Here is a 21,651-nt window from a genome sequence, read left to right as displayed (position 1 = left end):
TTTTCCTCAGCTCTTTCCATCCCTGCAGATTCCTCAGTTTACCAAAGTCTGATTGCAGAGGCTTGTGGTAGGGAGGTCAATACTACAAGCTCCAAATCACATCTTACCATTAAAGGAAGAGGTCCTGGTGCAGAAGAGGCTTTTATCAAGACAGGATAAGGCACAGTCATTGAAATCCTAGAGAACAAACTCAGTAAATAAACAAGGTAAATACATTTCAGTATGATTAATTTTATAAAAAAGAGGAATTTTAAATGCCTTTATTGTCTGTGCTTTTAATATAAAATATATGTCTGCACAATTGATGGTTTATGGGTGATTTATTTTTGCATATTTTGTTGTGATATATACTGGTATCCTGGTACATCTCAGAAATCAAGTTACATGCACAGTATCTTTATTATTAAGAACAGAAGTAAGTGTCAATTCTGAACACCTGCCCTTTTGTTGATGAGATTGCTGTCAGAAACAGAGCTTCAGCTGCCTCCCCTCTCTGGGGCACAGAATTTATCTTTTGTTCAAGTCATCTGGCCTGTTGAATTCTCTCAACAGTCTGCATTTGTGCCACTGTTGCATTCAAATGGTAGAAAAGAGATTCTGGCACTCACCAGAGCCAACTGGATGTGGACGGGATCAGCCACCACAGAAAAGAAAGTTCTTTCCAGGGGCCTTCCAGAAAGGTGAAGGCTACAGGTGGGCTGGGTTGCTTTTATTGGGCAACAAGCCATGCTGATTGCTTGGGCAGATCTGAGTGCAGAAGTCCCTTTTGAGGTACAAGTGCTGTACAAAGAGATGAGCAAGAACAGTGCTGGCAGTTACCAGTGGCATTGCTATTCTTGCTGAGCGTTGTTGTATAATCCACCCTGAAGCTTCTGATGTGGAAGTCTGTAAACTCACACTTCTGAAGGCAGACCTGGAATCCCTGTGCACAGTTCATGGAGTACAGATTAACTGCTCACTTCATCACTGGTAGTGTCAGTGTCGGAGTGGGGCAGGAGTGGAATATTTCAGGAGGCCATGGTGGTCCAGGTTGTTAGACCAACTAGTCTGGACATCTGGATTCCCACCACTGGCACACAGTGATTGTACCTACACTGGTTTGAACGCTTTAGTTTAGCACCTGGGAAGTACTCAGAGCTCCTAAATGCCTTGTTCTCTGAGGAAACCAGCACACCTGGAAACCAAGGAGATGTGAGGCACTGCAAGGAACTGGGAGGGCAAGAGAATAAAAAGTTGTCTTGAGTCTAATATAGATGTAACAACATTGACCCAGGTGCATTCTTTAATATCTCTGTGCTTCAGTTAACAAATGCTAGAAAGGGTTTTCATTAGTGCAGTCCAGGTCTCTCCCAGCTTGTGGTTCCTCAGCCCTGCTGAGCACATCTGCCCAGCTTCACACCCAGCTGGGTATTTCTGAATGTTTACCATCACGATTGTGACGCCAGTGGCTACTGCGACTGTGTGACTGTAGAGACTGGCACAGCTGGGCCCGAGGTGTCACAGGCATCCTGATTGCCTGTGAGGTGTCCTGGTTAATCCTTGCTTGTCTAGTGCTTTGAGATTCCTCCAGGAGTACTGGCTGGTTCTATTTGCACTCACAGATATACTGTATAGTATAGATAATATAGATAATATAGATATATTGTGAAGTATTGTTCCTGTGCCAGGATGTACACAAAACATAAATTGTACTGTAAAAAAGAGTCATAATACCATGAAGTATTCAGACTTTTTCCCTGTTTACCCAAAACTCTCTGATGGGGGTGGACTGGGTGCTGCTACATAGCGCCCTAAACGAGTGATCCTAAGAGCACAGACATGCAAGTTTTTCCTCCTATCACAGTCCACAAAAAGGCAATAAAGTAAACGTAAGTAAAAAAAAAATTCATTTAATGCAATGCTGTGCAATCAAGATGATATGAATAAAGTTTGTAGAAAACCAGTAGCTTCTGAAATATCAAAATATAAGGTATTTCCTCTGAAAGAGTTATTAAAATAACTTGGGGGGGAGGCAGAACTCAGAACTGTTAAAAGAAGCAGTTAAGCTTGGGGAAATTGCAATCTAAAAGCAAGGTGGATTAAGCAAATCCTTCTGTACAGAACCATGCTACAACTAGGAACCCTCTAACCATCACTTGGAAAAGCTTACGCTCTGGGACTCGATTTTCAGGCATATAATACGAGCTTTAGTGATTGTGTCTGCACTGTACTCCCAATTAAGGGATACTCTCTTGTGCTTAAGTCCATTTCTGTTCAGGAAAGCATTTAAGCATTTCTTAAACCATATTCTTAAGTACTCTCTTGAAAGGGAATGCCTTCCTGTGGTGGGATATGTGTCTGCATTTGCCAGTCGGTTTTGCTGAGTTTTCCCAGCCTGGTGCACACAGGACTCATTGCAAAACTAAGAGGAGGATACACCGGTGGCGAGTGACACTTCTGATTGCTCTAAAGCCACAGTCAGGCTTTGTAAGTGTTCCATCCCAGTTGCCTGGTTTCTTGAGGCAGCGCTTTGAGACACGCAGGGGAAAGGGCAAGCCTCAGAACAACAGGAACCAACTGGATTGCAGTGGCTAGAGTACATTTTTGTACTGAAGAAATATATAATCCATAGGTATAATGTGACTCTCATGAGCCCCAAGAGAGCACTATCAGTTTTTAAGGGAGAAAGGAGTTGCAAAAAATTATTTGAATCCCTTTCAAGCAAAATCTGCTGACAAAGAGTTTTGCTCTCCATCAGTCTAAGAGCTCTGGGGACAGAAATCTTTCCCATAGTGCTCCATTTTAACTGGCCCAGGACTGTCTTCTCCCTTTGGATGTGGCAGAGAGGACTCACTGGATGCCCAGTCCCTCATGTGAAAATAATGACGTAAGATAAAATGTGGCATTAGCTTTGACCACCGTGATGCTTATTCATTAACAATTTTAGGGGCATACATGTAAAAAAGAAAAGGAGATTTATGGTTTCCACTTGGTTTTCTCCACCTTTCTAAGACAACAAAGAGCACCTTGTGACCTGGCTGCTTAAAGACTAGGGCTGTGCTTAAATAGTGCAGTCTTGTTCTGCTGCAGAGAGGAAGAAGGTGATCTCACTTGATCTCTCTGTGGAGATCATGTGTCATCGCTTTCTCAGTAAACAGACTTAGCACCATTGTGAAAGAGTGAATGTGCTGCTCCTCCCCTTTACCAAATTGTATTTTTAAAGTCAAGACCTCATCATTCAAATTAGTTTGCTGAGAGAAAAAACACAAACACAAAACATAGAGACAGGACTTCATGAGATTAAAACCAGGTAATCTTTAACTTTATGTAGTCAGTGAAGGTCAAGCATTATTCCCCTAACTGGTTTTGACCCTCAGTAATTGTTGAGGGTGATTTTTGTGAAATCCATCAGTTGCTCCAATTTAACCCAACTAGTAAACAACTAGCCAAACTAGCCAAACTAGCTAACCCAACCCAGATAAACAAGTCTTCTGTCTTTTTTCCACTGGAAAAATAGCTACCTGAGTTTGGTGTAGCATTGTAAAATACCACTTTTTTTTTTTTTTTTTTTTCTTGTCAGGGATTATATTAATTTGGTGTCAGATAATATGGGGGGGAAATTATGAGAAAGAAAAGAATCCCTTTGCTTTGCTCAACTGTTTCCCTGCTTCTCAGCAGAGTGGGAAGTTGTATCCAGCTTTCTCTGGTTCAAATCTGGCCCAGGCAGTAGAAACCAAAAAGAAGTCATCACTGAAAGGCTGGCAGGGCTCTGTGTGTCACCAGCCAGCTGTTTCATCCCAGCATCTAGTTCACATAATAAAAATATCCTTATATTTGGCTCTGAGTGACATTGCCTTGGAATACAAGCAGATCATCTATGGTCTGCTTTGTCAGGAAGGATATGCCAGCCATTCACAGCTGGAAATTGTTCCCCTGCACTTTTTCAAAGATTTCCATGGTGTCAAGTGGGAAAAGTGAGGAAATCAACAGTAGCTCTATTTCTATTGTACCAAAGGATTTAGAAGACACTATAGTTTTCTCTGATATCAACAAGCTCATTCATGAGCCCTGTATTGAAGGTCAAAAAAGCGGGTGTGAAGGTAGATATCATTAATTCTAAAAAATGGTGATGAAACAGAACAAAGCAATATTTGATGTTGGAGCCCAGTCATGAGAATTGAATCTCTCTCTTTTTTTTTTTTTTTTTCCTAGGCTCAAGTTGCCTGGGTGATTTTAAGGTACCTATTGCTCACAAGATAACATCTTCCTGTCTGCCCAATGCCTCATATTAATTTACACCAAGATATAAATAAATATCCCAAAAAATCTAAAGCTGAGAAATAACGCTGTAGAAAAATGAAAAAAGGATTCCCTTTTAACTTCATTTGGATACAGCTCATCAGCAGACAGTTCATTGTTGATATAAGGGGACAGTCCTGGTGGACCCAGTGACTGCTCACACAAGCTGTGAATCTGGCCCACTACTATTTAACCTATGATAAAACTGGAGACAGGCAACTGGAGACATCCCTTTGCTGAGATTTTTTTTTTTTTAGTCAGATATATGTTAGTCACAAAATATTTTAAAATTGTTCAAAATAATAAAAATTTAGGATTTCTGTGGTGCTTGTCTCAAGAATAGCTATGATGATTAAAAAGGGATAAAATGAAAAGGAAATTTATTTATTGCTCCTTGACTTTGGTTTCAGACCTGAATGGATTTTAAGTGCCAAATATCAAACCCTTTAAAATGGGGTTAATAATGGAAATTCTGTCTTTTTAAAGCACTATTGTAACATCCAGGCTTTTTCACAGCCTAGGGTCCACTGTCAAGAACTCCCAGTGACAGACACCCAGACTAAAACTAGGGCAGTGACCCAAGTTATTCTGGAAGTTACAGCTCAACATACAAGATTTCATGCAGTAGCTCTGATGACAAAAATGAATTTACCACATGGAATCTCACAACATATTGTGCGGTAACTCAGAAAATAACTTGGGTTACCATTGCAAATATATATATATATATATATAATACACATTAACAGCATTTATAGACACTGATCTATTAAGCCATTTTCCTACACTACCTTCAGACCTTTTGTCTGAAGCAGAAAAACCATCATTAAAGCTATGGTTTGCCAGACAATTACTTTGTCAAATCTCAAGAAATTGCATAATAAATTGTATACATGCATCAAACATGAACAGCAGAGGGGTATAACAAGCTGTGTATTTCCAGTCCACTTGTTCTTTCATCTAAACAGTGGCTGTTGTTTTGAAGAGTAATCCTATGTTCTTTTCAAGGCACAAAATGTTCATATACATTTATCTATCAAACTAAGTAGAAATAATTGAAACACTTAATATGCACAGTAATAAAGAAATGCATGAACAACTTCATTATTAATGTCTATTGATTATTTATGTTTTCGAATAGGCAAATGTAGCTACTAATATTTTATCATGTTAGTCTATATGTGCATTTTGGCTTTACCTGTTTATTGGCAAGTTTACTATCCACATTATGGGTATTTTTATTGCTGTACACTCATTTGCTATGCGCATAACTGAGGTCAGTTTACGAACTGACTAGTGTTTACTCAATTTGATTACTATGTAACATTGCTGAGACTATTCTCCCTTTGGAAAATTAACTGTACAAGGAAGCCCAGTAAATCTTTACTTAAAAATTCCAAACTTTAGATTGATTTCATCAGTGGGTCTGTATTGATCTAAAAAGCTTTGCGTTCCTAACTAAAAACTAATCTTTATTTCACCCTTTAGTGACTGCAGCCATAAATATGTTCACTCATACTGGAGTTTAGTGGATTAATGGTTATTGGAGATTGTGGCTTCCAACTGGGGTTGGTAAACCTTAACCTTTGGAGGACAACATGAAGGCATTTACCCCTTGTCATCTGTAATAGCTGGGTCCCCTTCTGACAGTTATCTGGGTGTTAAAGAGGAGGCAGAGCAGGGGACAGGAATTGAAGAACTAGTGGTACACTTTATCTATCCAATTTCTCCTGATACTGAACACTGTATCCAGACCTGGCTCCTTTTCTGATGCAAAGGCATTGAAATGAAACAATTTGTTTCATCTGTGATAACAGAACTCTGGAATTTCCAAGCACTACAGTTGGTTTTTCCTCAAAATTAACAGACAGAAGTCTTATGTCTCCTTTAATTTCACCATATTTGCGGGAGATGTTTTATGTGACTCAGGACATATCTTTCTCATTGTCTCTGACAGAAGATTTTCAAAGGCAGCTGGTAGGAGACATTCCCTTACATTCCACTGCAACGACTTACTAGTTACTATCCCAAACATAATTACACTAATTTTTATAAAAACCATAATTGCAATAATGTCTTACAGTAGGGTTTATTCCAGAATGTCATGTTCTGAAATAGATGTCAATTAGCACTTAAGTTATGAACAAGCCATCCCTACAAAACTTTAATTCACTCAAGTCAGTTTAAGTAACTCAAGAAAGCAATGTGAGGTTAGAAATTATTCCCACATGTAAGGACTGAAAGATCTGCCCTAACTTTTCATTAAAGAGAATAATGATTATTGAGAACATAAAAAAATTATTTCATTAGCAATACAGAGAAGGTTTCACTGGAACACGAAATATACAAAATGGTAGATGTCAAGTGATTATATTAACAGACACAATTCAATATCCATTGTTCCAGAAAATATACTGAGCTTAAAAGAGAGATTTCTTCTGCAAGAAATATTGACTCGAGCCTGCCTAAATTCAAGGGAGAGATTTATTTTTCATAACCAGGTACCATCTTGTGACAGTCATTTCTATAATTATTTCCATTTGACAGCATAAGGGATACTTGTGTCAAAAAGGGTGCCTGGTTTTTGGAAACTGATCTTATTTTAAACCCTTTCTTTCTATTTCTATTAATTCTTCTATTTTTGCAAATCAAATTCCCAGGAAGGGAGATTGCTTTTGTAATAACATAGAATTGCAGTTGCTGGCAGCTGTTGCAAACGATTCCAGGCAATTTACGTCCCTTGAGACATTTTCCCAACATCAAGGTAATCAGGGCCAGTGGGATATAATCTGGGAACAGCTTTAACAACAAGTTTCCCATCCTGGACCAAAAAACACTGTCCCAGTAGAGATGGGCATTGTCTGTTGTGCCTTGAAATACACTCCTAACATTTAGCTGCAGATTTTGCATCTGTTTTGCTTTTTAAACCAAGAGCGTTGACTCAAATATTTAAACAAAGGTAACAAGACTGTGGGAATACCAGACATCTGCTAATCAAGTCATTGCCTTGCATTGTCTAGCATTTCATTTGTTTTACCTATTCCATCTTTTTTCAGTGTTCTCTGATCCGTCTCCCAGCTTCAGATTGCTTCAGATTTTACTCCAGAAGGTCACAATGCCCAGGGGTGCATGGGCTGTGGCCCCACTGTTTGCTGTCCTCATATCAGATGGAAACAGGCTTTCTGGGCATCTTTTACAACCTTTGGTTATCAGCAACAACCACTGGGGCTTTCTAAAGGTAACCTCAATTTTAATAACAAAGCATTGGCTTTCTGAAGTGTGTAGGTTTCTAGAAATCTTTGATGATCTGGACTGAAGTTTGTTATCCCTTAGTTGTCAAAATGAACCTTAAACAGGAGATAATGTTAAAAACAGAGAGTCCTTCTGTTGCAGGAGGCTGAGGGGACAAAAATCCGACTCTGCTCCCCCTTCAAGCATGCAAGGAGAGTGTCTCATTAAGGACTTTTGGGTTAGGTTCTTTTTCCCTTTGAACTGAAGATTGACGAGAGGGAGGCTGTTTTCTCTTGTTCGGTCTCAGTAATTTATTCTTTTCTTATCAGCATTACAAGGTACAAGGAGCTACGTGCACTATGATAGTAAAGGGGCAAAATGGCCAACAAAGATCCTCTTCAAGGTCTTTTATATGTCCATTTACCCAATTAACAGATGCCAACTAAATTATTTTTCTTAGTGACCCAATGACCCAACACCTGTGTGCTGCACTACGACATTTTCTACCCAATCACCTACTACTACCCAAAAACCCCTAGGAGAAGAACATGAAGAAGAAAGGACAAGAGACAGCACCCTAAATCCTCCATCTTGTGTCCTGTTCTCTAAACTACTTTTTCACCCAGTGATTTAAGAAACTTTCTAATCTACACACTTAAACTTTTTCCATCTAACTTTATCATTTGTTTTCATGTATCACCATGAAAACATGCTCATGAATTTCATTCTATATGAAATTCAGTATTTCTTTCAATCTTAAAACTAAGTATTAGAAACAAGGACATACACTCTCTATCTCAGACTCCAACAGGAGAGTGTACACAAAATGATGGCAGTTCAGATTATCCTAAAACATGAGCTCATTAACAGTCCCTAAAAACTTTGTGCCATATAAATAAAGTCGCAGTAATTGCAGGTATTTTCTGGTTGCTCTTGGGGTGGAAACAAGAAGGAATGGTCAAACGCTAAAGCTGATTTCTCTGGTTTACACTGAAAGCCTCCTCTGAATGCACATATATTTGATACCACACAGACAATAGCAGCAAGAAGAATGGAATTGGTCTTTTTGGCCCAGCATGAAGTAAGAAAAGCATGTAGTGCTGTGGACCAGCTAGGAGAGATTGTCTCTCCCTTCAGCACCAGCTATAGAGATTTTCCAGCATGTGGGAAATACCTTCATCTGCCTGCCTGTGAGGAACAGAAGGAAAATGGGTGTGCCTCTTGACTGCCTATTCCTCTGGTAGTGCAGACCCAGTGGTTGTGTAAGCCACTGCTGTAGAGTCAGTGTTGGCAGGAGAACCAAGTGCCCCAGGGGGCAGTGGTGACAGGAGACCACCAAGTTCATTTCTACTGAATCAATTTCGTGAAACAATTGCAGGGCAAGGAGACCAGCTCTGACTGCTATTATATAGGCTATTGGGGTGAACAAGTCCAGTGGATCAGCGGGATAGTGGCACAAAACAAGGGAAATGAGAGCAGGCAATTGATGTTTTCTGGCTTGGAAAAGAGTATACGGAGTGGGCATGTTTGTTTTTTTGGGGGCGATGTAGGCATCACAGGCATCATCGAGGGAGGGGTAAAATATTTCTAGGAATCTTTGTTAAACCTATGGGAGCTTGTCACTCACGATCATCTAGCTGAGATCAAAGTAGGGCCACCTAGAGTAAGACTGCTGTTCTCCTCCAGGAATACCAGGCTGTTTAGAATATTACAGGAAAAAATCAAAGAAATTAAAAATGACCACATCATTTCACACAGCAGTAAATATGTCATAAGGATTTTTTATCACATGGACTTGATGCACATTGGGCAGTAAGAAAATAGATTTGATCAACAGGAATAACTGCCCTAGAGCTAATATGATCTACTGAGTCACAAATCCTCTTTTTCATAATGCTTAAATACGGATTTACATGATGGACTATAACAACTCCAAATGCACCATTTATATTTATCATGTAAATAATGATGAGCTTTCAAATTAGAATGCAGATCAAAATAGCACACTAGTTATTCAAATTGCTTCTTGGTTCAGAAACTCACTTTTTTGAATAGTTCAAAAGTATCAACTATTTAGACTGTGAGCGTGCATTACTAAGGTCCAAGTGAGTAATGTGCACATGAAAGTGGTCCTGCTGAACTTGGTAGGTTTACTCAGCTATATAAAGTTGCTTATGGCTGAATTTACCTGCAGGAGAGACGTCAAAGTCAGTAAGGACACTTTATTTTTCCTTGTCAACTTCCAGAGATTCTGCGAGCTGAGCACAAAGAACATGTTAGCACTCACTGTTTGCTCCCAGGGGAATAATTTCTGTGTCCAAAGCATATATGATCATTAGTATGCTAGTTTTTCTAGCCTTTTCTTCTTCCACAATTCAATACTTTAAGAAACGCCAGAAACTTTGCTAGGCTCCTCTTTATGTGCATGCACCTTCAGAAATCCTGTGCTACCCTCTCTCAGCCTGCCTTTGCACCCCTCAGCTGCAGAAGAGCCCTTCAGCTGGTGTGTGCCTAGTGTAGGTCCTGCATTTGGTGTTTAAATCTTTAATAGTTAAGCAGTAAATTGTTCCCCAGACTGTCCACTGTTGCTGGAAAATGGACACATTTTCACCTTTGATACTAAGATCTCATCCAGGGGTTGCTTCTGTATTTCTCAAGTGCTAAAAACTAGTCTTGTACAAAAGGCCAGTACAAAGGTCTTACAAGTCAAGTTATTCGAGTCCTCCCTCAGCCCTGGAAATCATTCCTGATTGCTGTAGTTTGCAGCAGACAACAGAATTTTGGCTGTCTCTCAGTAGAAAGGTGAAGTCTAAAAATAATTGAGGTCCAGGGGATATTAGAAAGCTCAAAGGTTATTTGGCATTATCTTTTCCTAATCTGTACCCATCTCCCCCTAAACAGACAGAGTCCATCCCCTTCTACTTTCTCTGAGTTAATTATAACTTGCATTGAGTAGTGTCATGGAGAGAGACATAAAAAGCAGCAACACTAATAGTACTCAAGGGGAATTTAGCAGCTCTACAGCAGAACAAAAATCTCCCAGCAAAGAGTTGTGGCAATAAATGAGCCAGTTTGATACCAGTCAAAGTCCACATGCAGATAGATTTATTTGCTCTATATTGGCCATGCTTTTCCAGTTTCATGAGATAGGGATATTTCTGCAGGAAGGATTCCAGGTTTAGCTTGAGAGGCAGCATGTCCCTGTAAAATAAAGCATTCACTGGCCACTGTACCAACACAGGGACACAAGTTCAAATGAGCTTTTGCAAACCCCCAAGATGGGAAGAAAAAAAAAGACTTGGAAACTTATCGAAAAGAAATATTTGAAATTACATTTCCGTACAGTTGAGGGAGATTAAATGGGGGTGTCTTGCTATCTCTGTGCCCTCTTGAGACAAATCAGAGACAGACAGAAGCAGCTATGTTATGAACAGAGCTGCATATGGGCTTCCCCAGCCTGGATGCTACTGAGCTCCAGAGCTCTGGGATGTTCCTGTGTGCTTAATCTCAGATCAGGGGAAAAGGACAGCATGGAGGTGATGCAGGCAGCAATACAAAACAGACCTGTGGTGCCAACATTTAGCTGCTTGCTTCTGATTAATCTGTTTGTGCTGTTTTAGATGTTAGGCAAATTCTCAAGGTCACCAGTACCTTACTCAAGTCAACAGCTAGAGGGGACAATATTAAGATACTCATAGCTGGAATCCAAGCTAGCCCACCTCCTTCCTTCCCTTTCACTACTACTGGCTTATTCAAAATATCATATTCTTCCACCTGAAATCTGGCTGCAGTCCTTGCCTCCTTCTCCTTCTCTTTCTCCCTCTCTGGTGACCTCTCTTTGTCTCTTCTCAGCAAGTAGTTGTTAGGCTTTTCATTATTGGTCTAAGCACCCTTTTGCTTTTCTGGCATATTCCCCCTTGTAGGAGGAAAATGGGCTTTTTTCATCAAGAGGGTCAGCAAAGTAGCAGAGATACAGCAATAATTCACTGGGTTCATTTAACTATATTTTGCTGCAGAATATTTCCTTGTGATGGCCAAATTCCTACTTGCAAAATGTTTTGACAACCATGCTCCTTGGTAAAATGTGAACAGAATGAAGTCAGTGTTGTGGACACCATCCCAGTTCAGAATCCATATCTCAGAGATATCTGTTTCCTATGGATTATCTTCATGTAACGGAGGGCTTGAACTCATGCTGTGAACTCACACCCACGACTTGGATCAGACAGAACTGACAAAAGCAAAAAAGTGTTTCTGAATTTGCACATAGCTGTCCAAAATACCAGAACAGCCTTTAAAATTTAATTCTTAAAGGTCTGAAAACATAAGAATGGAAGGAAGGAACTTGACTCAAGGTCAGAAACTTACAGCTTATATTTGTTTTTCAGGCTGCCTGTTTTTGAGACATGCTGCCTATGTAGTATAGTTGATGGGGGAGTGTTGTCTGTCTAAAGAGGCTGTGAACCTTTTCCTCTGACCGGGGCAAAGGCAGCAGAGAGCTTTGTGAGCCATGGATCTGTTGGGAGCCTGACTTCATTTGTACTTGTTTCCCTTCTTTGCAAAAATATAAAGATTTTCTCTTGATATTTTTAGCCAGTTTCTACAGCAGTGAAGACATCCAAGTGGCTGCTCCAAGTCTTCCAGGCACTCCACAGACTTTCCTTCAGATGGAAAAGACCAGTAAAGTACTGAAAACTCTGATGGAGAGGAGAAAATGTAAGGAGAGAAAAAATGTCCTAAATGCTGATTAAACAAAGAAGAGTAGAAACATTTACCATGATGTTCTTTTCCAGTGTTCAAGTCAAACTGAGTTTGTTGACTACCACGTGGTCTTTTTCTAAGGTTTATGAAAAATAAACAGTCCTCCTGTGAGATTACATTGAACAAGCACCAGATACAGAGCTCCCTTCCCCCATTACCTTTCTGCACTGTTTCAAAGACTTACTTAATGATTTACATTGTTCACAGAGTCACTCAAGCAGGCAAAGTGGAATTCCACCTGATCGGTAACATGGGGTACTTCCCATCTGAGCTGGAGTGTGAGCTGTTTGTCAGCTCTCCTGACGTGCCAAGAGCTATATGGGAACTGCCGAGGTGACTATAGATTATAAGGGCAAAAATCTGCTTTTATTTTTGCAATGGCATGAAAGAAAACCCCAAGGAGAATGTCATTAGGACAGGGGACAAAGTGAACGTATGCACATCAACACATTATCCAGCCTCAATAGCACATGGTACATTGTCTCCATTATCAGACAAAAAAAACCTCACAAGAGACAGAGATCAAAGGGTTAGCTTTTCAGTGATCTTGTCATGCGGCTTCTTAAATGATAATGTAAAGGTTTTAAAAAACATTTACCGTAATTTCTGCTAAGTGTCACAGCCTAGTGAACCATTAAAAGTGAAGCAGCTCACTGAACCGCGCGGAAGTGAACAGATGGAATTCCACCCTCCCTCTGCTCCAGAGCCTCCTCGAACAATGCAAAGTCTTCTTTCAAATCTCCTCCTCTGAGCTCATTACCCAGGGCAAATATGTGGCAGGTTCTACTGCCACAAAGGCTGGGGCTTGCTCTTCTTCGTGGCCAGACTGTGTGTTAGAATTTTTAAGAAATAATTTTTTAAAACAATATTTTAGTCTGGTTTCTGTGCTTTTGCAATCCTTTCTTTGTTCCCCATTTATACAGATGCTTTGAGAAAAAGAGGACATCCTGATCTGATCTGAGCTTTCCAGGGTCTCATGGATCACGGCCAGTCTCCAGACTTTGCTTATAAACAAAGGTATCCATTTTCTTTGGGAGTAATTGTTTGCACCTCCATAGTTCTGAATTTTCTAGAGAGAGAAATGTAGCCCTGCTATTGCACTAACCTCCTCTTTTAACATCTTCCTCACTGCTTCCCTGCCTAGGTGACAAGTAATTCTGCACAGGTATGCATGATCTTGTACTCTCCCTGCTAATTTTTTAGAGTGTTTTATGGGCTCATGGAAATTTGGATCATTATCTCAGGGCTGGAATTTCTACTGAGTTTTGTGGGTTTTGTGAGCACAGTGTGAACTGTCTCCTCAGGCCAGCTTACAGTAGAGGCTAGTAGGGGTCCTGCAAGCTCCAGTGAGGCATTTGAATCAGTGGTGCAGCAGCTGCAGGGAGAGGAGGCTGTGGCGAGAGGTGGGGGATGCTCAATGCTTGAGAGGTGCCAAAGGGCTTAGGGGGAGAGGATTCATGCAATAAACTCTAGTTCCACACAGTGACATCCTCTCTCTCCAAGGAGATGGGTGAAGGATATCACACAAAGGAATGATCTTTGCTCATATCTGGGCACATTTCACACCCCAATACAAAACTAAAAGGTCCCCATCTGGAAGCTTAATTTGTGCTGGGTTCCTTACCACAACATGTAACTGGACAAAATCAACCGCGTTTTATCTTTATCTTTGAAACAGCATGACAGTCTTCTGTTCTGAAGGTACTTGGAGGACATGGAGGACAGAATTTGTAGCTGAAGGAAAAAATCCACAATTAAATTGTTTTCTTTTAGATTCTGAGACTGTCTGATAGTCACCAGTTAAACAGAGGAGAATAATTTCGTCCTCAGCTTAAGCACGCTGTAAAATTAGAAGGGTTGTCTTGGAGCTTGGGTGCTAGCCATGAGGCCTGCTTTAAAATCTGGGGTATAATATGCACCTTGGCATCTTGAGCTCTCCACTTTGTAAATTTGAACTGGAAGAAGTAATTCCAGCCTTTCTGATACTGGAGAAGGTTGGAGTTCATGGTGTAGCTGGCTGGTGACGTGGGCTGAGAAATACATGACAGTGGGAAAGGAAGAAGGAAAGCTCTGGTACCTCCGTCCCAGGAAGAAGCAGCAGCCCCTGTCACAGGCTGTGTACAGCAGCAGGAGATGCTGCCAGCTGAACAACACATCCCTACAGGGGCACGAAGTGCTGCTTATCCAGGCATGACCAGCCTGGGCTCTGCCTGGCTGGGCTCTCTGCTGACTGCAGCACGCTCTCACCAAGGACACCCTGTTTCTCCTCGGGAAGAGTCAAAGTACCTCCCTCAGCACCTTCCCCTTTACCCACCACTCAGACACCTGTTTTCATGTGTGTTTGCTCTTTGTCCATCTCTCTGCTTACCAGGCAACACCTTCCTGTTCCTTCCCAGAGTAACACTTAGCCATATGACTCTGACCCTCCCACCATTAGTTGAGCAGAAGGAAAAGGGACCTCTCTGGTATGAGAAGCTGTGGTGTTCAGGAGAAGATCCACTTTGCTCAGAAATGGCAGCTGAGAGTGGAGGTAAACTGGAAAGGGCTGAGTTGGCTTACTGGGAAAGGTTACAGCACCCATCCACTTGGATGCAGTGCCCATCCAAGGAGAGGCTCAGTATCTAGCTGTGTCTCTGTGAAATGAAATGTGTGTGCTTGAACCACATCTCTGATTATTTAACCATTTGTAGTAATTTGTATGGATCAAGATACACTTTTTCCACCACATTTCCAGGGTAGACCCTTTGCTGACTCGTAAGCATCCTCTCTTGAGTGGTCTTGAGCACCACAAGGGTGAGATCAGACCCTTCCATGTGAAAGTAGTTAACCTGTTTTCCCACTGCCAGCAGCTTCCTAAAGGGTGCACTCCCTGAATAGCCCCAGCTCATGTCCTCTCTCTGCCATAGCCATGGGAGCTACTCTCAGAATGAAAGGCTGTGCACTGGTCCTTTTATTTGTGGAAATGTATACAAATGAGTGCTCCATGTTTCACTATCATCTTTCTTTTTTTTCTTCTTCTTCTTCTTTGCCATTTACATTGCATGCATACAGTTGAGCAACTTGGCTTCAGTCTTGATTGAAATATTTAATGGATATTATTCATTGTTGGTATTCTCTCGATGTTGTTCTCATTCATTTTAAAACTGCTAAACCTTCCCATTTTTCAGGGATGCATGGCCTTTTAAATAAGGAAAGCATTTTGATACCTTTATTACATTTTTTTGAGGCCACATTAGCTTGTTTTTGCTATAATTTTGACTTTGATTTTAATAAACTGAATAGAAATAGCAGTCTCTCCATTTCTTAAGTACTGCATGCTTTTCCATTATTGTCCACAAACAGTTGATTCCAATCAACTTTCTACAACTCATTCTGTCCTCAGAATTATTGTACTTTTATAACCATTCACAAATATTTTCAGAAGTGCTTCCAATGTAATGATATTATAACCTAGCCCTAAGGGTTTATTATCTTCCACATTATTCATTTCACCTAGTCTCATTTCCTTGGACTAAGTCCAAAATAGCCCCTGGTCTTGTTGATTGCTCCTCAAACCGAAAAAACTGTTTGGTACTGCACTCAGAAGCATGCATCCATCCTTAATGACTCCACTACTGCTATGCCCATCAATGCCAGTATAATTGAAATTCCACTGTAGTCACTGCCTCTGCCTTTTTACAGCTTACCCCTTATCTATGTAAGCATTTCCTGATCTACTACTTTGTTTTAACCACTTCTCACGTGCATGCCGGTTTTCTTTTTGGATTGTTTCATACCTTGAAGAGGTCCTTATTCATGCTTCACATTTGTCAATTATTTGACAAGGTGAATGGAAAAGAAATAGCATTATAAGGAGCACTTTACCTATTTTTGGACTTCCCTTCAATGTGGGAATAGGGCATTTCTTGGAGAATTTGCCAACTATGGTTACTCAGGTGCAAAAGAAAGTGGTGAACGTAAATAAAGGGAAAACACTTCCATTTTTAATCCACATATTCTTTTCGACAGGCAGTTTTTGTTGGAAAATTCTGGCGGTAAAATAAAGCAGAACATTTAGGATGCTTCAAATAATACAACCCTCCTCCTGGTGAGCAAACCATGAGGGGGCTTCCTGACCTTAGCAGTGTTGCAGTGCCAGCAGAGAGAAACCGCTCTTCCATTGCTTGGGCATACACTCAGCCTTTGAGAGCCTAATTTGGCTTTTTATATAAGCAGATCTTCCTTAAACAGAATTTCGAGGTAGCAATCAGCCCTTTACACTGTAATTCTGAGAAAGAGAGAGCCTTTCCCCTCATTTATTAAAAAAAAGTAAGTTTTACTCTTACAAGGCATGCTGAGATCTTGGATTATTGAGGTGGGTGGGTAGAATAGTTTACTTCCAAAACTGCATAATCTCAGTGCTGATACTGCAAAACTGTGTGTGGTTTTAAATGGAACCTGGTGCTGCTGAGACTGAGTGAAACAAAACCTTCACAGGTCTCAAGGTCCCCTGAGCGCTGGACTCATTGTGGCTGGGAGGGGGGGGTGGCTAAGGGGCCTGTTGCTTAAAACAGTTGAACCTCACTGGTGAGGATGCAGGTGAAATAAATACCAAATAAAGCTTAAGGGCTGGAGAGCCCTTGCTATGTGTTGTTGCCTGTGAGCAGGTAGGCTCTGGTGTATTGCTAAGATGCCCAGCTGACTGCCATCCTAACGTCCTAACACACCCAGCCCTCAGACATGGGAAGAACTCATTTGTGTTTCTGAACAAGGATCCTGCTTCCTCGAGGGGCTAAGCGTGCCAGCCCCTCGCTCAGTCCCTTCAATGGGGAGCCAGCAGTGTCTTGCAGGGCCAAGTTGACACAGATAATGGCATTCCTTTTGTCCAGGCACCCCTACTCACACAGGGATGCTGCACCTGGCAGGTGTTTCCAGTGAGCAGCTCACACCAGGGTGCTGCCTTCTCACTATCTCAGTGCCTCAGGAAGTTGTTAGTGAAAGGATTACAAGGCCCCTTCATTTTTCATATGCCTGCCAGTGTAATATTGTGCCTAACTTCACATTTGGGCATTGCCCATTCTGCAGTGCATGTCTAGTGTTTATTTCAGTGTCTGTCAGAGACCCGGGGTTAAAACTATTGGAGGTCCAGATGACATCTGGCTTCTCAGCTCCTCCAGAATATTGGCTGCAGTGTTTATCAGTGCATTATTCATCAAAACTGATGATGCAAAGTACAACATGCTGTCTGCAGCTCAGCGTAAGAGTGGAAAGAAGTTGGCAGAAATGCCTAGTGTTCTGTGAGCAGCATGTAATCAATAGTCTGGGTGCTTGTTCACTTTATGTTGATGACTATTCCCTCTGGTACGGCTTTGTATATTTTTGGGTTCTCTGTATTACCAGCTGTGCGATTTTTCTCTCTCTTTTCTTGATACCAGCTTTGATAGAACAGAAGGGGCAACCTTTTGTGCAGTAGGTGTCAAATCAAATAAACTATTTGCACAAAGCCTGGAAATGAAAGTCAGAAAGAAAAAATATTTAGTTGAGATCTTCCATGACAGACTGATATTTTTTCCTTCTTATCTTTTTTCTATTTTTTTTTTCTTAAGGAAAAGGGAAGATATTAAATGTAGAGAGCTAAAGGCTGCTTTAACTGTCATTAAAATTTTGAAACAAAATTCTGCTTTTCAAGTAAGGTACATGCAGCAAAGCCCCAGAGTCTTCAGTGAAGTTGCTCCCATTTACACTGGTGTAACAGAGCAGAGTGTGAATGCTTATCTTTAATGCAAGAACTTGCAAAACAATAATCAGATTCTCAGCTGGGGTAAGTTGGCAAGTTTCCATTAAAGTCAATGGACCTAGGCTGATTTACACCATCTGACGATCTGCCCCAGTATCTGCTACACTACACACACCACACACACACAAGCCACTGCTTATTTATTTTCAGTGTTAAACCTGCATGTAAATTTGGTGCAACAACAACCAAAGAACAGTGGTAGCCTAGTCTTTTTTAAAAGCCATATTGCAGATAAGAACAGCATTATTCTTCTTACAGATCTCTCCTTAACATAGGGGTATCAGTATGCAAAGTCTTACTATTCCTGTCCAGTGCAAAAATTATAAAGAGTGGAACTAAAAATGGCTGTTTCACTTGTGGGCCAAGTAAAACAGAAATCTTCAGAATTCTGAAATGGGGACTTAGCGCTTATTCTCCTAAGTAAAACCTAAGGGAAGCAAAGCAAAACAAAATCTTGCTATGTCATTTAAAGTCTCTGCTTAGAAGAGCTGTGTAATTTCTGTTTTCCAAAGGGGTTCACAAGTGTGTTAACCAGCAGTATGTGGATCAGTATGCACAGAGGGGGGCTGCTATTCGTCAGTTCCCTGCCATTTTCCCAAAGCCACACAAGGCCAGACCACGCACAGAATGGATATGAACTCTGCTAGATCTGAACCGTGGGTCAGTCCCAGAGCACCATTTAGCCAATACGATGTTTTTATATTAGAATAGGACTACTGATAAGCAGTAAGTGCTGAATGGTTGTCTAGGTAAGATGAGCTCAGATTAGAAAACATGAGAGTGTAAATCAGGGACTTATTTGCTCTTTCAGCTGAGATCTTCTGTTGTGTTTTCAAGACTGAGAAATGGGTACCATAGGGTGATTAAGGAAAAAAACAGAGAGAGGAACAATGAGTTTCAGGCTTGAGAATGCTTGTCTAGGTAATGTTACTGGAATTGAAGTTGAAATGATGTTCATGAAGCTGTATAGACTCAATAGGTGCCATCTGCAGCTCTTCTGTCACAGCATGTGCTCTTCCTGCCTGAGACAGGGAAGTAATAACTTCAGTTCTATTGCCACAGCTAAGAAATCTTCCAAGACCCACTAGGGTCACAAATACAGGCCTTGTGGGCTCACATGAAACACTGAGGAATATCAGAGGGCTTGTCTTGTACCTCCTCTGTCTTGGGCACTTGGAGATATTTTTCAGTAGCTGCAGAATCCCCAGAGAAAATGATGGGATGAGAAACACTCCCCCACTGAGAAGGAAGGGATTTTATATTTCTAAAGGTTTGTAGTTTTAGGTCAAAAGACAAACTGTCCTTGAGGATGTGCAAGACTGAGGGAACGTGGGTTATGCTGGAGTTGGTATCTCTGCCTTGGCACTATTCCACATGCTTTCTGCAATATGTGGAGTATGTCCTGGAAGCATAATCTTTCCTAGAGGAGAGTTCTGATTAGCTCGTCAGACTGACCTGCTCATCTTATTTGTCTCAGTTCAGTAGGCATGCTGCTAAGCTCAGGCTTTTTGGATCTGAGTCATGGGGTGCTCTGGCACAGCAGATCTTCTAGGCTGGGAGTTAAAGAAGTGACAATGCTAGAGGCAAGTGATTTTTGAGAACCACAGAGGAGAGGAGAAAATAAAGAGTGAAAGTGGGTCACCACTGCTATACACTGGTGTTAGATTTGATTTTGATCACAGCCTGTTGCCAAATCGTGGCACATTTAGCCTTGTCCCTCAGGGGACTGTGGTACCAGAAGATCTTGCTATGGGCAAGAGGAAGGAAAGAGTGTTATTGTGGTTACCCATAAAACATTTAGCAAGACAGAATTTTATTGCAAGGACTGTTTTGCCTGGATGCAGACTGCAGGATTTGGACTGGAACAGTTAAAGAATTTGCTTGCAGTTGTGTAATAGGTCAGGAGTTGGGTCAGACCAAGGACCAAGAAAATGTGACCATCCTGTAATTGTTAAACCACTTGTCACCTCCTGCCCCTGTACTTTTCAGGTTTTCGAAGGCTTAGCAGACCCTCAACAAAATCAGACAACAGGAACCCACTGTGGATGTTGCAGCCTGTAACTAATGGTGCCTGCTTGTATAGTCCTGTGTCTCTCTCCTCTCTGCAGTGTTTTCTGCCCTTCAGTGAGCCCCTAGATCTGTGTGATGATACTCCTCTTCATACCCACTCCTCTTCCTTCCTCAGAACACATACATGATAGAAATAGTAAGAATAGAAACATCTGAAATATCTTTGTTAGCCTCCTTACATATTCAAAATATTTCTTATTCTAAATAAAAAGGAAAATTTCCAAACTAGGTTGCTTGCTAGGGTGTAGGATTGTGTTGTTTCATTTCACACAGAAGAGGAATTTGTTAGAAATTCTGGTTTAGCTAAGTGCTTTGCAAATGTTTTGCTTGGTAGACTGAAAGAACATGGGCAAATGGGTAGCTTTGGGAGGATCTGGGTTCACACATTCAGAAAATAAAGTAGGAAAGCTAGTGAAGACCTCTGGGATATTTTTTGTAGGAAGATATCAAGTCATGGAAGTAATATATTCCAGTGGAAAACTTTTCTGGCATATGTTCTAGTCAGGTTTATTTCAACATAACTTTTTTCAGGGCTCTTCAGGGGAAAAATAAGGCTCCAGCTGACTGGTACACCAGTGTTAAGTTGGCTGGATAGCTGCACCAGCTCAGTGTGGAGAGCCAAGATTTATTTTCATTCTCTTTTTGTCTGTGTCTTGAATAGCTCACCAGTGCAACACCTTATGCCTGGCATTGCTCTCCCAATCAGTGGGAAGCTGGTGCTTCCTCAGCATCACAGATGACCAAGGCTTCCCAAGTCATCTCATTTCCCAGCATGGATGCCCTGGTATGCCCTTCTTGGTTGCTGAGCCTGATAGATTGGTAGGAGAAAAAGACACCACAGTGAAGCCTGCACGGACTATTTGCACCTCCCAGCAGCTGCACCTTCCTCTCTGAAAGGTTCAGGTACCATTGCCTGCTTCATTGAAGGCTTTACTTTGCAAAAGGACCCATAGACAGTTGCTTGAATTACTGGAAACATGCTTATAAAGACAACTGAAACATTTGTCTTCATGTCTGGGACATTCTTCCTAAACCTTTCTACTTCCCAAAAGGGTCTCTCTGCACCATGCCCAAAGAAGCATTTCCTCTGCTTCACAGGTTTCTGAGTTGGTCAGCTAAGAAATCTTGGGCGGCTGCTTGGTACTAGGGATGGCAGTACAGACTCACATACTTCTCACGCAGGTGCATATGCTTTTCTGAAGACACAGATCCTCCAAGTCAGCAGTATCTGGAATGACTAGTAGGGTCATAGCTGTTGTTGTATGAGGATTAGTGAATGGTAGTCAGAAAATGCATATCACTTTTCATGCAGGTCTGATTTCTAATCAAATCTGAGATAAATTTGGAGTAAAGATCAGAGGAAAGGAAATGTTTAACTTTCTGAGACTCTTACTGTCAACTTCTATCTCAGATGTCCCAACAGAGAGAGATTTTACTGTAGCATACCATTTAAGCAAAATGTCCCAGCATCAGGATTTCTCAGTTTTCACTTTTTGTCCCTTGCAATGTGACTCCATTTCATGCTGTGCTCTATC

Source organism: Pseudopodoces humilis, chromosome 1 (genome assembly GCF_049639895.1).
Source record: "Pseudopodoces humilis isolate 2021_Gansu_Grassland_sample_001 chromosome 1, ASM4963989v1, whole genome shotgun sequence".
In the NCBI taxonomy this organism is placed as follows: Eukaryota; Metazoa; Chordata; class Aves; order Passeriformes; family Paridae; genus Pseudopodoces; species Pseudopodoces humilis.
This window is presented reverse-complemented; position numbering follows the sequence as displayed.